We start from the raw sequence: 10819 nt of genomic DNA, 5'->3' as shown, positions 1-10819 counted from the left end.
TATCTGTAAAGGATTTTATTTCTCCTTCCCTTATGAAACTTAGTTTGGCTGGATATGAAATTCTGGGTTGAAAATTCTTTTCTTTAGGAATGTTAAATATTGGCCCCCACTCTCTTCTGGCTTGGAGAGTTTCTGCTGAGACATCTGTTGTTAGTCTAATGGGCTTCCCTTTGTGTGTAACCTGATCTTTCTCTCTGGCTACCCTTAACATTTTTTCCTTCATTTCAACTTTGGTGAATCTGACAGTTATGTATCTTGGAGTTGCTCTTCTCGAGGAGTATCTTCATGGCGTTCTGTGTATTTCCCAAATTCGAATGATGGCCTGCCTTACTAGGTTGGGAAGTTCTCCTGGATGATATCCTGAAGAGTGTTTTCCAACTTGGTTCTATTTTTCCCCTCACTTTTAGGCTCCCCAGTCCGACATAGATTTGATCTTTTCACATAATCCCATACTTCTTGCAGGCTTTGTTCATTTCTTTTTCCACTTTTTTCTTTTGACTTCTCTTCTCACTTCATTTCTTTCATTTGATCCTGAATCGCTGATACTCTTTCTTCCAGTTGATTGAGTCGGTTGCTGAAGCTTGTGCATTTGTCATGTATTTCTCGTGTCATGGTTTTTATCTCTGTCAGTTCGTTTATGGCCTTCTCACATTGATTATTCTAGTTATCCATTCTTCCATTCTTTTTTCAAGATTTTTAGTTTCTTTACTCTGGGTGCATAGTTCCTCCTTTAGCTCTGAGAAGTTTGATCCACCGAAGCCTTCTTCTCTCAAGTCATTCTTCATCCAGCTTTGATCCATTGCTGGTGATGAGCTGCGTTCCTTTGGAGGGGGAGATATGCTCTGATTTTTTGAATTTCCAGCTTTTCTACCCTGCTTTTTCCCCATCTTTGTGATTTTATCTGTCATTGGTCTTTGATGCTGGTGACGTACTGATGGGGTTTTGGTGTGGGTGTCCTTCCTGTTTCTTAGGTTTCCTTCTAACAGTCAGGACCCTCAGGTGTAGGTCTGTTGGAGATTGCTTGAGGTCCACTCCAGGCCCTGTTTGCCTGGGTATCAGCAGCAGAAGCTGCAGAAGATAGAATATTGCTGAAGAGCGAGTGTACCTGTCTGATTCTTGCTTTGGAAGCTTCGTCTCAGGGGTGTACCCCACCGTGTGAGGTGTAGGGTGTCTGTCTCCCCCTAGTAGGGGATGTCTCCCAGTTAGGCTACTCAGGGTTCAGGGACCCACTTGATCAGGCAGTCTGTCCGTTCTCAGATCTCAAACTCCATTTTGCCAGATCCACTGCTGTCTTCAAAGCTGTCAGGCATGGTCGTTTGCATCTGCAGAGGTTTCTGGTGCTTTTTTGTTTGTTTGTTTAGCTGTGCCCTGTCCCCAGAGGTGGAGTCTACACAGACAGGCAGGCCTCCTTGAGCTGCTGTGGGCTCCACCCAGTTCGAGCTTCCCAGGGGTTTGCTTACCTACTTAAGCCTCAGCAATTGCGGGTGCCCCTCCCCCAGCCTTGCTGCTGCCTTGCCCTTAGATAGCAGACTGCTGTGCTAGCAATGAGGGAGTCTCCATGGGCATGGGACCCTCCCAGCCAGGTGTGGGATATAATCTCCTGGTGTGCCGTTTGCTAAGACCCTTGGTAAAGTGCAGTATTGGGGTGGGAGTTACCCGATTTTCCAGATGTTGTGTGTCTCAGTTCCCCTTCCAAGGAAAAGGGATTCCCTTCCCCTTTGTGCTTCCCAGGTGAGGCGATGCCTCACCCTGCTTCAGCTCTCACTGGTCGGGCCGCAGCAGCTGACCAGTACCAATTGTCCAGCACTCCCTAGTGAGATGAACCCGGTACCTCAGTTGAAGATGCAGAAATCACCCGTCTTCTGTGTCACTGGTGCTGGGAGCTGGAGACTGGAGCTGTTCCTATTTGGCCATCTTTCTCAGCCCTCGAATTATGTTCATCTATTCCACTTATCTATATATTTTATGTGAAGCATTTAATCCATTTGAAAGTAAAGTTAATTGATATGTGTAGTTTTGTTCCTGTTATATTGTAAATTGTTTTATGGTTTCTTAATTATGTATTTGTTTCTGTTTTTGTGGTTTGGTAGAATTGCGTAGTATTTTCATTTGATTCTTTTCTCTTCCCCTTCTGTGATTACCTTACCAATGAGTTTTATACTTCCATGTGTTTTCATGATGGTGAATATTGTACTTATATTTCCATATTTAGGGATCCTTTGAGTGTGTCTTGTAGGGCTGGTCTACTGCTGTTGAATTCCCTCCATATTTGATTGTCTGTGAAAGACTTTATTTTTCCTTCATTTATAATGTTTAATCTTGCCAGATATAAAATATTGACTGTCTGATTTCTTTCTCATAGTTTGAATATACTATTCTATTCTTTTCTGCCCTGTATGGTTTCTGCTGAGGAGTGTACTGTTACTCTGATGGGGTTTCTTTTATAAGGGAATAGACCCTTTCGTCTTGCTGATTTTAGAATTCTTTCTTTCACTTTGCCTTTGGACAGTCTGATTACAATATTCCAATGTGAGGAACTTTTTGCAATGTATTTGCCTGAGTACTATTGGGTCTCGTCTTTCTGTGTGTCTAAACATCTTGCTAGACATGAGATTGTTTCACCAATTATTTTGTTAAATATGTTTACTAAAACTAGTTATCTGTCTTCTCCTTTGGGAATACTGATAATTTGTAAGTTTGGTCACTTTATGTAGTTCCAAACATCTCAAAAGTTTTGTCGATTATTTTGGGTTCATTTCTTTTTATTTCTATTTGACTGGACTATTTCAAAAAGTCTGTCTTCACATTCTGAGATTATTTCTTCTGCTCGGTTTAGTCCATTGTTGAAGCTTTCAAATGTATTTTTAATTTCTTCAATAAATAAATTATTCAGTTCCAGAAGTTCTATTTCCTTTTTAAAAAATATATATCTATCTCTTTGGTAAATTTCTCATTGATATTCTGAATTGATTTTCTGATTTCTTTTAATTGACTTTTAGATATATCTTCCATCTCATTGAGCTGCTTTAAAATCAATACTTTGAATTCTTTATCTGGCATTTTGAGGTTTTATTTTTGGTTAAGGTTCCTTTGAGGGTGCATATTACTATGCATTTTCATGATTGCTATATTTTTACATTGATTTTTGTATATCTGGAGCAACAGTCACTTTTCATTTTGGGTTTATTTTCTTTGGGGAAATGATACTTTTTTCTTGAAGATATGACTGATGGTTGTGTAGGGCTATTTGGCTTTGCTTCTGGGTGCAAGTAGTGGTGAAGATTATGTATGATTTCCTTGTCTATATCTGTGGCGTTCTCAGTGTGTTAGGCTGTGGTTATTGGTGGAGGCTGTGATGAAATTGTACTGGGGACTTGAATGCCTAATGGGCCCTTCTTTATGTTTCAGTGGTAGTAGTCGTTGGGTAATCATGTCTATTCTTATGACCTGAAGTAGTGTATGCTGGCACCTGTGTTGGCAGTTGCAGGTAGGTCAAACCTTGGGCCTCTGGGTGACTTTCTCAGATGCTGGTTGTAGTAGCAAGGTACTGAATGGGTGAGTGTGCTCTCAATATTCTGAGAAGACAAAGTAGCATGAGCAATGGCAGTTACAGTGGTAGTGATTTACTCTTCTAGTTCCTGAGTACTATGCTCCTTGTTATCTGTTGTTGCTATGGGCTGTCCAGGCTGCTCTCTAGGCCAGTAGGTGGCAGTTGCAGATAGGAGCCAGTTGCAATGGTAGTGGTAGAATTTCTGCCTGACCTCTACCCCATGTAAGATATGCTCAGGTATTCCAGGTGGTAAACTGGGTTGAGGAAAGCCAGGAGCTTGGACCTCACATACTACTTCAGTGAGGGGATGATGCCAGCTGGAGTCAGATTGGCAAGCTTGCACTCAGGCCCCCCATCGCATGCACCAGCTGTGACTTGGGGTTGAAGTGATGTTCAGGTCCCTGGGAAAATGCTTCGGTCAGGGATGCCTGCTGCTGTTCTGAGGTCTTGCCATCTGTTGCAAGTATGGCCAGTCTGTGAATGTTGCTTTGGTTAGTTGGTGGGCAGTTTTTGTCCATTTCACACACCTTAGTCCTGTCAGGTCTTCCTCCCATGTCCCAGGTGAGGCTGCTGAGTAGGCTGATCCATCAGTTCTGGCACATCTGGCCCCCCCATAATTCAGCCCAGGCCATAGGAGACACTGTCTTGCTCAAGACTAAGCCTCTGCAGCAACTCTCATCCTTCTCAAGCCATGGGGAAGAGCCTGGCTTCAGGACCAGTGGCTGGAGTGTACACCATGCTCACTTCTCAGTTCTGGTTCCAAGAGTCCCTCCTTCACTCAAGTCCCACTTCCACAAGCTACAGCCTGAGTCTAATGCCAAAGACTGGTGCCTCTCATTTCCAGGACCACACACAGTTTGTTAAGGGCTAGGATTGAGAATGGTATCTTAACGTAAATGCATAGGTCTGACGGAGTGCGTGAAACACTCCCTCAAGCAGTTTCATCTCATGTTCTCCTGGTCACTCCCTCAGTTAGAATTCAGGACTTGAGAGAATAGAGGTGCTCTTCTGTGACCTGGATTTATTGATTCCTCAGTGAGAAAGTGAACCACAGAAAGACAGAGAAAGATCCTCTCCCATGGTGGAGACTCTCCCAATTTTCACCTGGTTCCAGCCTTACAAGCTGTCTGCTTTTCTCCTCCTTCCTGGAATTTAGAGTTTCCTTTTACTTTTATGTTGAACTCTTCTGTTACTTCTTGGATAATATACTCAAAGTGTGATAGTTCACATACATTTTTTTTTCACCTAACTGGATGAGACATACTAGAAATACTTCTTGTCAGCCATTTTGGATAAAGATACACAAAACAAATTTAGAAGTATGCCTTCTACTTTCATTTTTATTTTTTGGTAGAGTTTAAGAAGAACTTGTATTATTACTTTTTGAATGGTATAATTCAGACATGAAGCCATCTGGTACTGGGCTTTTCTTTGTCAAAACATTTTCAATTACTACTTTAATCTCGTTTGTTATTGGTCTGTTAACAGGCTTTCTATTTCTTTGTAATTCAATCTTGGTAGATTGTATGTGTCTAGAAACATCAATTTACTCTAGGTTATCTAATTTGTTGTTATACAGTTGTTTATAATGCACTTTTGATCCTTTTTTATTTCTGAAGCATTCATTGTAATGTCTCCAGCTTTATTTCTAATTTTATCTGACTTTTTGGTCCTTTTCTAATCTAGCTAAAAGTATGCCAATTTTGTTTATAGTTTTATGAAACTTACTTTTGTTGATTTTTTTCTATAGTTTTGTTATTCTTTATTTCTGCTCTGATCTTTATTGTTTTCTTTCTTCTGCTAAATTTGAATATAGTTTGTCCTTCTTTTCCTAGTTTCTTGAGGTGTAATGTTAGGTTATTTATTTGAGATCTTTTCTACTTTCTTAATGTAGGCATTTGTCATTATAAACATCTCTCTTAAAACTTCTTTTGGTGCATCCTATGGGTTTTGATATACTTTGTTTCCATTTTCATTTGTCTCAAGATGTTTTTAGATTTCTCTTTGATTTCTTATTTGACCTACTGGTGGTTTGGGAGTGTGCTTTCTAATTTCTGCATGTATGTAAATTTTCCAGTTTTCCTCCTAGTCTGAAGTGGTATGTAATATTATTTAAATCCTGTTACATTTTCTAAGTTTTTCTGTGGTTATCTGTCTTGCATAATTTTCTATGTATGCTTAAGAAAAATGTGTATTTTGCTGTTGTTGAATGGAATATTCTGTATGTATCTGTTACGTGCATTTGGCCTAAAGTACACTTTAAGTCCAATGTTTCCTTATTGAATGTCTGTCTGGATGATCTATCTGTTGTTTAAACTGGAATATTAAAATATTATACTTTTTATTATATTGTTATATATTTCTCCCTTCAGATTAGACATATGCAGATGTTCTGATTTTGTGTGCATATATTTGCAATTGTTATGAATACTTCTTTTCTTTCTTTTTTTTTCCCCCTGAGGCAGTGTCTCACTCTGTTGTCCAGGCTAGAGTGCAGTGACATGATCAAGGCTCACTGCAGCCTCAACATTTCCAAGTTGAGGTAATCCTCCCACCTCAGTCTCCAAAGTAGCTGGGACTTCAGGCATGCACCAGCACATGTGGAGAATTTTTGTGTATATTTTCAGAGATAGGGTTTTACCATGCTGTCCAGGCTGGTCTCAATCACCTGTGCTCAAGTAATCCACCCATCTTGGCCTCCCAAAGTGCTGAGATTACATGCGTTAGCCACTGAACCCGGTTTGTTGTTATGTATTCTTGATGAGCTGACCATTTTCTCATTATATGTTGACTATTTTTTCTTCATGTGACAATTTTTGACTTAAAGGTTTTTTTTTTTTCTGTTGTTAGTATAGATATTCTTCCTCTTTATTTTTTATCTCAATTTTTATGAAATGTTTTCTATTTCTTCATTTTTAATCTATTTGTGTCCTTTAAGGTGAAGTGAATCTGCTATAGTCTGAATATAATTTGTCAGGGAAAGAAGTTGTTATATCAAAAAGACACCTTTGCACATATGTTTATCACAACTGAATTCACAATTGCAACGTTATGAAACCAACCTGTGTCCATCAACCGATGAGTGAATTAAAAAAATGTGTTACATATACATCGTGGAATGTATATGTAAAACAGAACAAAATAATGTCTTTTGCAGCAACTTGAATGCAACTGGAAGTCATTATTCTAAGTGAAGTAACTTAGGAATGGAAAAGCAAACACTGTGACTTCTCACTCGTAAGTGAGAGTTAAGCTATGGGTACACAAAGGCATACAGAGTGGTACAATGAACATTGGAGACTCAAAAGGAAAAAGGGTTGAAGGGCGTTAGGGATAAAAAACTACATATTGGGCACAATGTGCACTACTCACATAATGGGTGCACTAAAATCTCAGACTTCACCACTATACAATTTTTCCATGTAACCAAGAACAATTTATATTCCAAAAGTACACACACACACACACACACACACACACACACACATATATGAATATACTTTATCTAGCTTTTTTGATCTATTCACCCTCTCTATATCTTTTGGTTAGATAATGCTCTCAATTTAAATTTCAAGTAATTATTGATAGGTAAGATTTTACTACAGCCATTTTGTCAATTGTTTTCTGCTTGTCTTGTGGATCTGTTTTTCATTTCTTACTCTGTAGCTGTCTTCTTTTGACTTAAGAATTTTCTAGAGTGGCATGTTTTGACTCTTTTCTCTTTATCTTGGGAGTATTTACTATAGGATTTTGATTTATGACTATCATGAGGCTTACCTGAAACATCTTAAAGTTTTACCAGTGTATTTTGAGCTGATAACTTCAATCACATGCAAAAATTTCTCCATGGTAAACTCCATATGTACTTATGGTTTTTTTGTTTACATCTTTTTATATTGTGTATTCATTAGCAAGTCAATTTAGCTACAGTTATTTTTAACATTTTTGTTTTTTACCTTTACACTAGAATTAAAAGTGACTTACACACCACCACTATAGAAGTATTCTGAATTTTATTCCATATGTACCTGTACCAGTGAATTTTCTACTTTCATGTGGTTTCGCGTTACTAGTTAGTAGCCTTTTATTTCAGCTTGAAGTAATCCCTTTAGCATTTCTTGAAAGGCTTGTCTAGTGGTGGTAAACATCCCCAGCTTCTGTTTGTCTGGGACATTATTTATTTCCTTATTTTGTCTGAACGGCATCTTTATTAGGTAGAGTATTCTTTGTTGGTCTGCTTTTCTCTTTTCTTTTCCTTCCTTCCTTCCTTCCTCCTTCCTTCCTTCCTTCCTTCCTTCCTTTCTTTCTTTCTTTCTTTCTTTTCTTTCTTTTTTTTCTTTCTTTCTTTCTTCTTTCTTTATTTCTTTCTTTCTCTCTTCTTTCTTTCTTTCCTTTTCCTTCCTTTTCCTTTCTTTCTTTCTCTTTCTTCTTTTTTTTCTTTCTTTCATCTCTCTTTCTTTCCTTCTTTCTTGTTTTCTTTCTTCACTTTGAATACATCATTCTGCTCTCTTATGGCCTGCAAGAATTTTGCTGAGAAATCTGGTGATAACCTTCTGAAGATTTCCTTGTATGATTCTTTCTCTGGCTGATTTCAAAATTTTCCTAGTCTTTTATTTTTGACAATTTGATTATGGCATATTTTAATCAAATTCTTTTTTGTTGAATATGATTTGATATCTTTGAGCTTCATGAACCTGGATGTTCACATCTTTCATCAAATTTGGGAAGACTTCAGTCACTATTTATTTAAATACGCTTTTTGTTGTTGTTGTTTATTTTTCTCTCTTCTTTTTCTATTACCCCTATTATGCAAAAGTTAGCTTTTTTTGATATGGCCCAAAAGACTCTATGGGCTTTTAAAATTCCTTTTTATACTTCTTTCTTCCTCAGACTGAATGTTTTTAAGTGATTTGCCTTGGATTCCATCTATTTTTTTTTCCTTCTGCTTGATGCAGCCAACTGTTGAAGCTCTCTACTGCATTTTTACACTTTGTCATTTAATTTTTTAGCTCCAAAATTTCTGTTTGGTGCTTATTTATGTTTTATATGTTTGTTGAACACCTACTTTTGTTCTTAAAATGTTTTCTTCATTTCACCAAATTTTCTATCTATGTTCTCTTATAGTTTGCTGAGCTTATTTAGAAAAATTATTTTGAAGTATTAGTCAGGCAATTCTTGGATCTTTGACTATTTTAAATTTTATCTTTAATTTACAAATAATAATTATATAAATGTATGGAGTAAAACATGATGTTGTGTTTTATGGTTAATATTAGATATCAACTTGACTGCCTTTAGAAATGTCTGAGTGTGTCTGTGAGGGTGTTGCCAGAGGAGACTGACATTTGAGTCAGTGGACTGAGAGAGGAAGACCGACTCTCAATGTGGATGGGCACCATTCAATCAGCTGTTAGTGCCACTAGAACAAAGCAGGTGGAAGGATGGGGATAAGCAGCTTGCTGAGTCCTTTTGCTCTCTCTCTCTCTCTCTATCATCTCTCTCTCTCTCTCTCTGTCTCTTTCTCTCTCTCTCTCCCTCTCTCTCTCTCTGTCTCTTTCTCTCTCTCTGTGTGTCTCTTTCTCTCTCTCTCCCTGTGCTGAATGCTTGCTTCTTCTCCTCCTGCCCTTGGACATCAGACTCCATATTTTTTTAGGTTTTGGACCTGGGACTTGCACAGGCAGCCTCCCAGAGGTTCTCGGGCCTACAGCCTTAGAGCCTTAGACTGAGGGCTGCACTGCCAGCTTCCCTGGTTTTGAAGCTTTCAGACTTGGACTCAGCCATGCTACCAGCTTCTCTTTTGCCAGTTTGGAGATGGCATGCCATGTGACATCACTTTGTAATTGATTGAACCAATTCTCCCAAATAAACTCCTTTTACTATATACATATATCCTATTGGTTCTGTCTCTCTGGAAGACCCTAATACATTTTGATACACATTTATAATATGAAATGATTCAATAAGACTAATGAAACAATCACTTCATACATTTATCATTTTTTGTGGTGAAAACATTTAAATTCTATTTTTCTAGCAATTTTGAAATATGCTATGCCTTATTATTTATTATAATCACTATTCTGTGCAATAGATCGCTAAAGTTTATCTATATTGTCTAACTGAAACCTTTACCCTTTGATTAATATTTCTCCTTTTCCCATCCATCCACCTCTTCCAGCCTCTAGTAACCATCATTCTGCTCTCTCCTTCTATGAGTTCAATGTTTTAAGATTCCACATATAAGTGAGATCATGCCATATTTCTCTTTCTGTACCTGTCTTATTTTACTTAACATAATATCCTCCAGGTTCATTCATGTTGTGGCAAATGACATAATTTCTCCCTTTTAAAATGTTGAATACTATTCCACTGCATTTATATACCACATTTTTTATCCATTCTCACGATGAACATCTATGTTGTATCTATATCTTAGCTATTGCAAATAATGCTGCAAAGAATATAGGAGTGCAGGTATCTTTTTAGCATACTGGTTTCAATTCCATTGGATATATACCCACAAATGGACATATGCAAATTTTGATATATATTCAGAAGCAGACATATTCAATTATTTTGGATATATACCCAGTGGTTGGAACATACGGTAAATCTATTTTTTATTTTCTGAGTCACCTCCATACGGTTTTCCTTAATGGCTGTGTTCATTTACATTCACCAAAAGCCACAAGAGTATTTTTATCTCTACACCCTTGCCAACATTTGTTATCTTTCATCGTTTTTTATTAGCCATTTTAATAGGCATTAAGTAACATGTTATTGTGTTTTTGATTTATATTTCCTCTATGATCAATTTTAACGAGTATTTTTTTATCTATGTTGGCTTTTTCTATGTCTTTGATTTACTTTTATTTTTTACTGTTAATTTTTGTGAGTACCTAGTAGGTGTATGTATTTTGAGTTTCATGAGATATTTTTATTTGACAAATGTCTATTTAGGCTCTTTGCCCATCTGGACTGGATTATTTATTTTTTTGCTATTGAGTTGTTTGATTTTCTTACGTATTTTGGATATTTGCCCCTCAGGAGATGAATGGCTTGCTAATATTTTCTTTCAATCTTTGGGCTGCCTCTTCATTCTATTAGTTGTTTTCTTTGCTGTGCAGTAGATTTTTCAGTGTTATCTAAGTCAATATGTTTACTTCCATTTTTGTTTTCTGTGCTTCAGGGGTCATGTCCGAGAAATCTGTCTAGACCACTGACGTGGAGCATTTTTTTCTGTTTTTTTTTTTTTGTTTTTTTTTTGTA

The sequence above is a fragment of the Mandrillus leucophaeus genome, unplaced genomic scaffold, assembly GCF_000951045.1.
Source record: "Mandrillus leucophaeus isolate KB7577 unplaced genomic scaffold, Mleu.le_1.0 Scaffold1390, whole genome shotgun sequence".
Taxonomy (NCBI): Eukaryota; Metazoa; Chordata; class Mammalia; order Primates; family Cercopithecidae; genus Mandrillus; species Mandrillus leucophaeus.
This window is presented reverse-complemented; position numbering follows the sequence as displayed.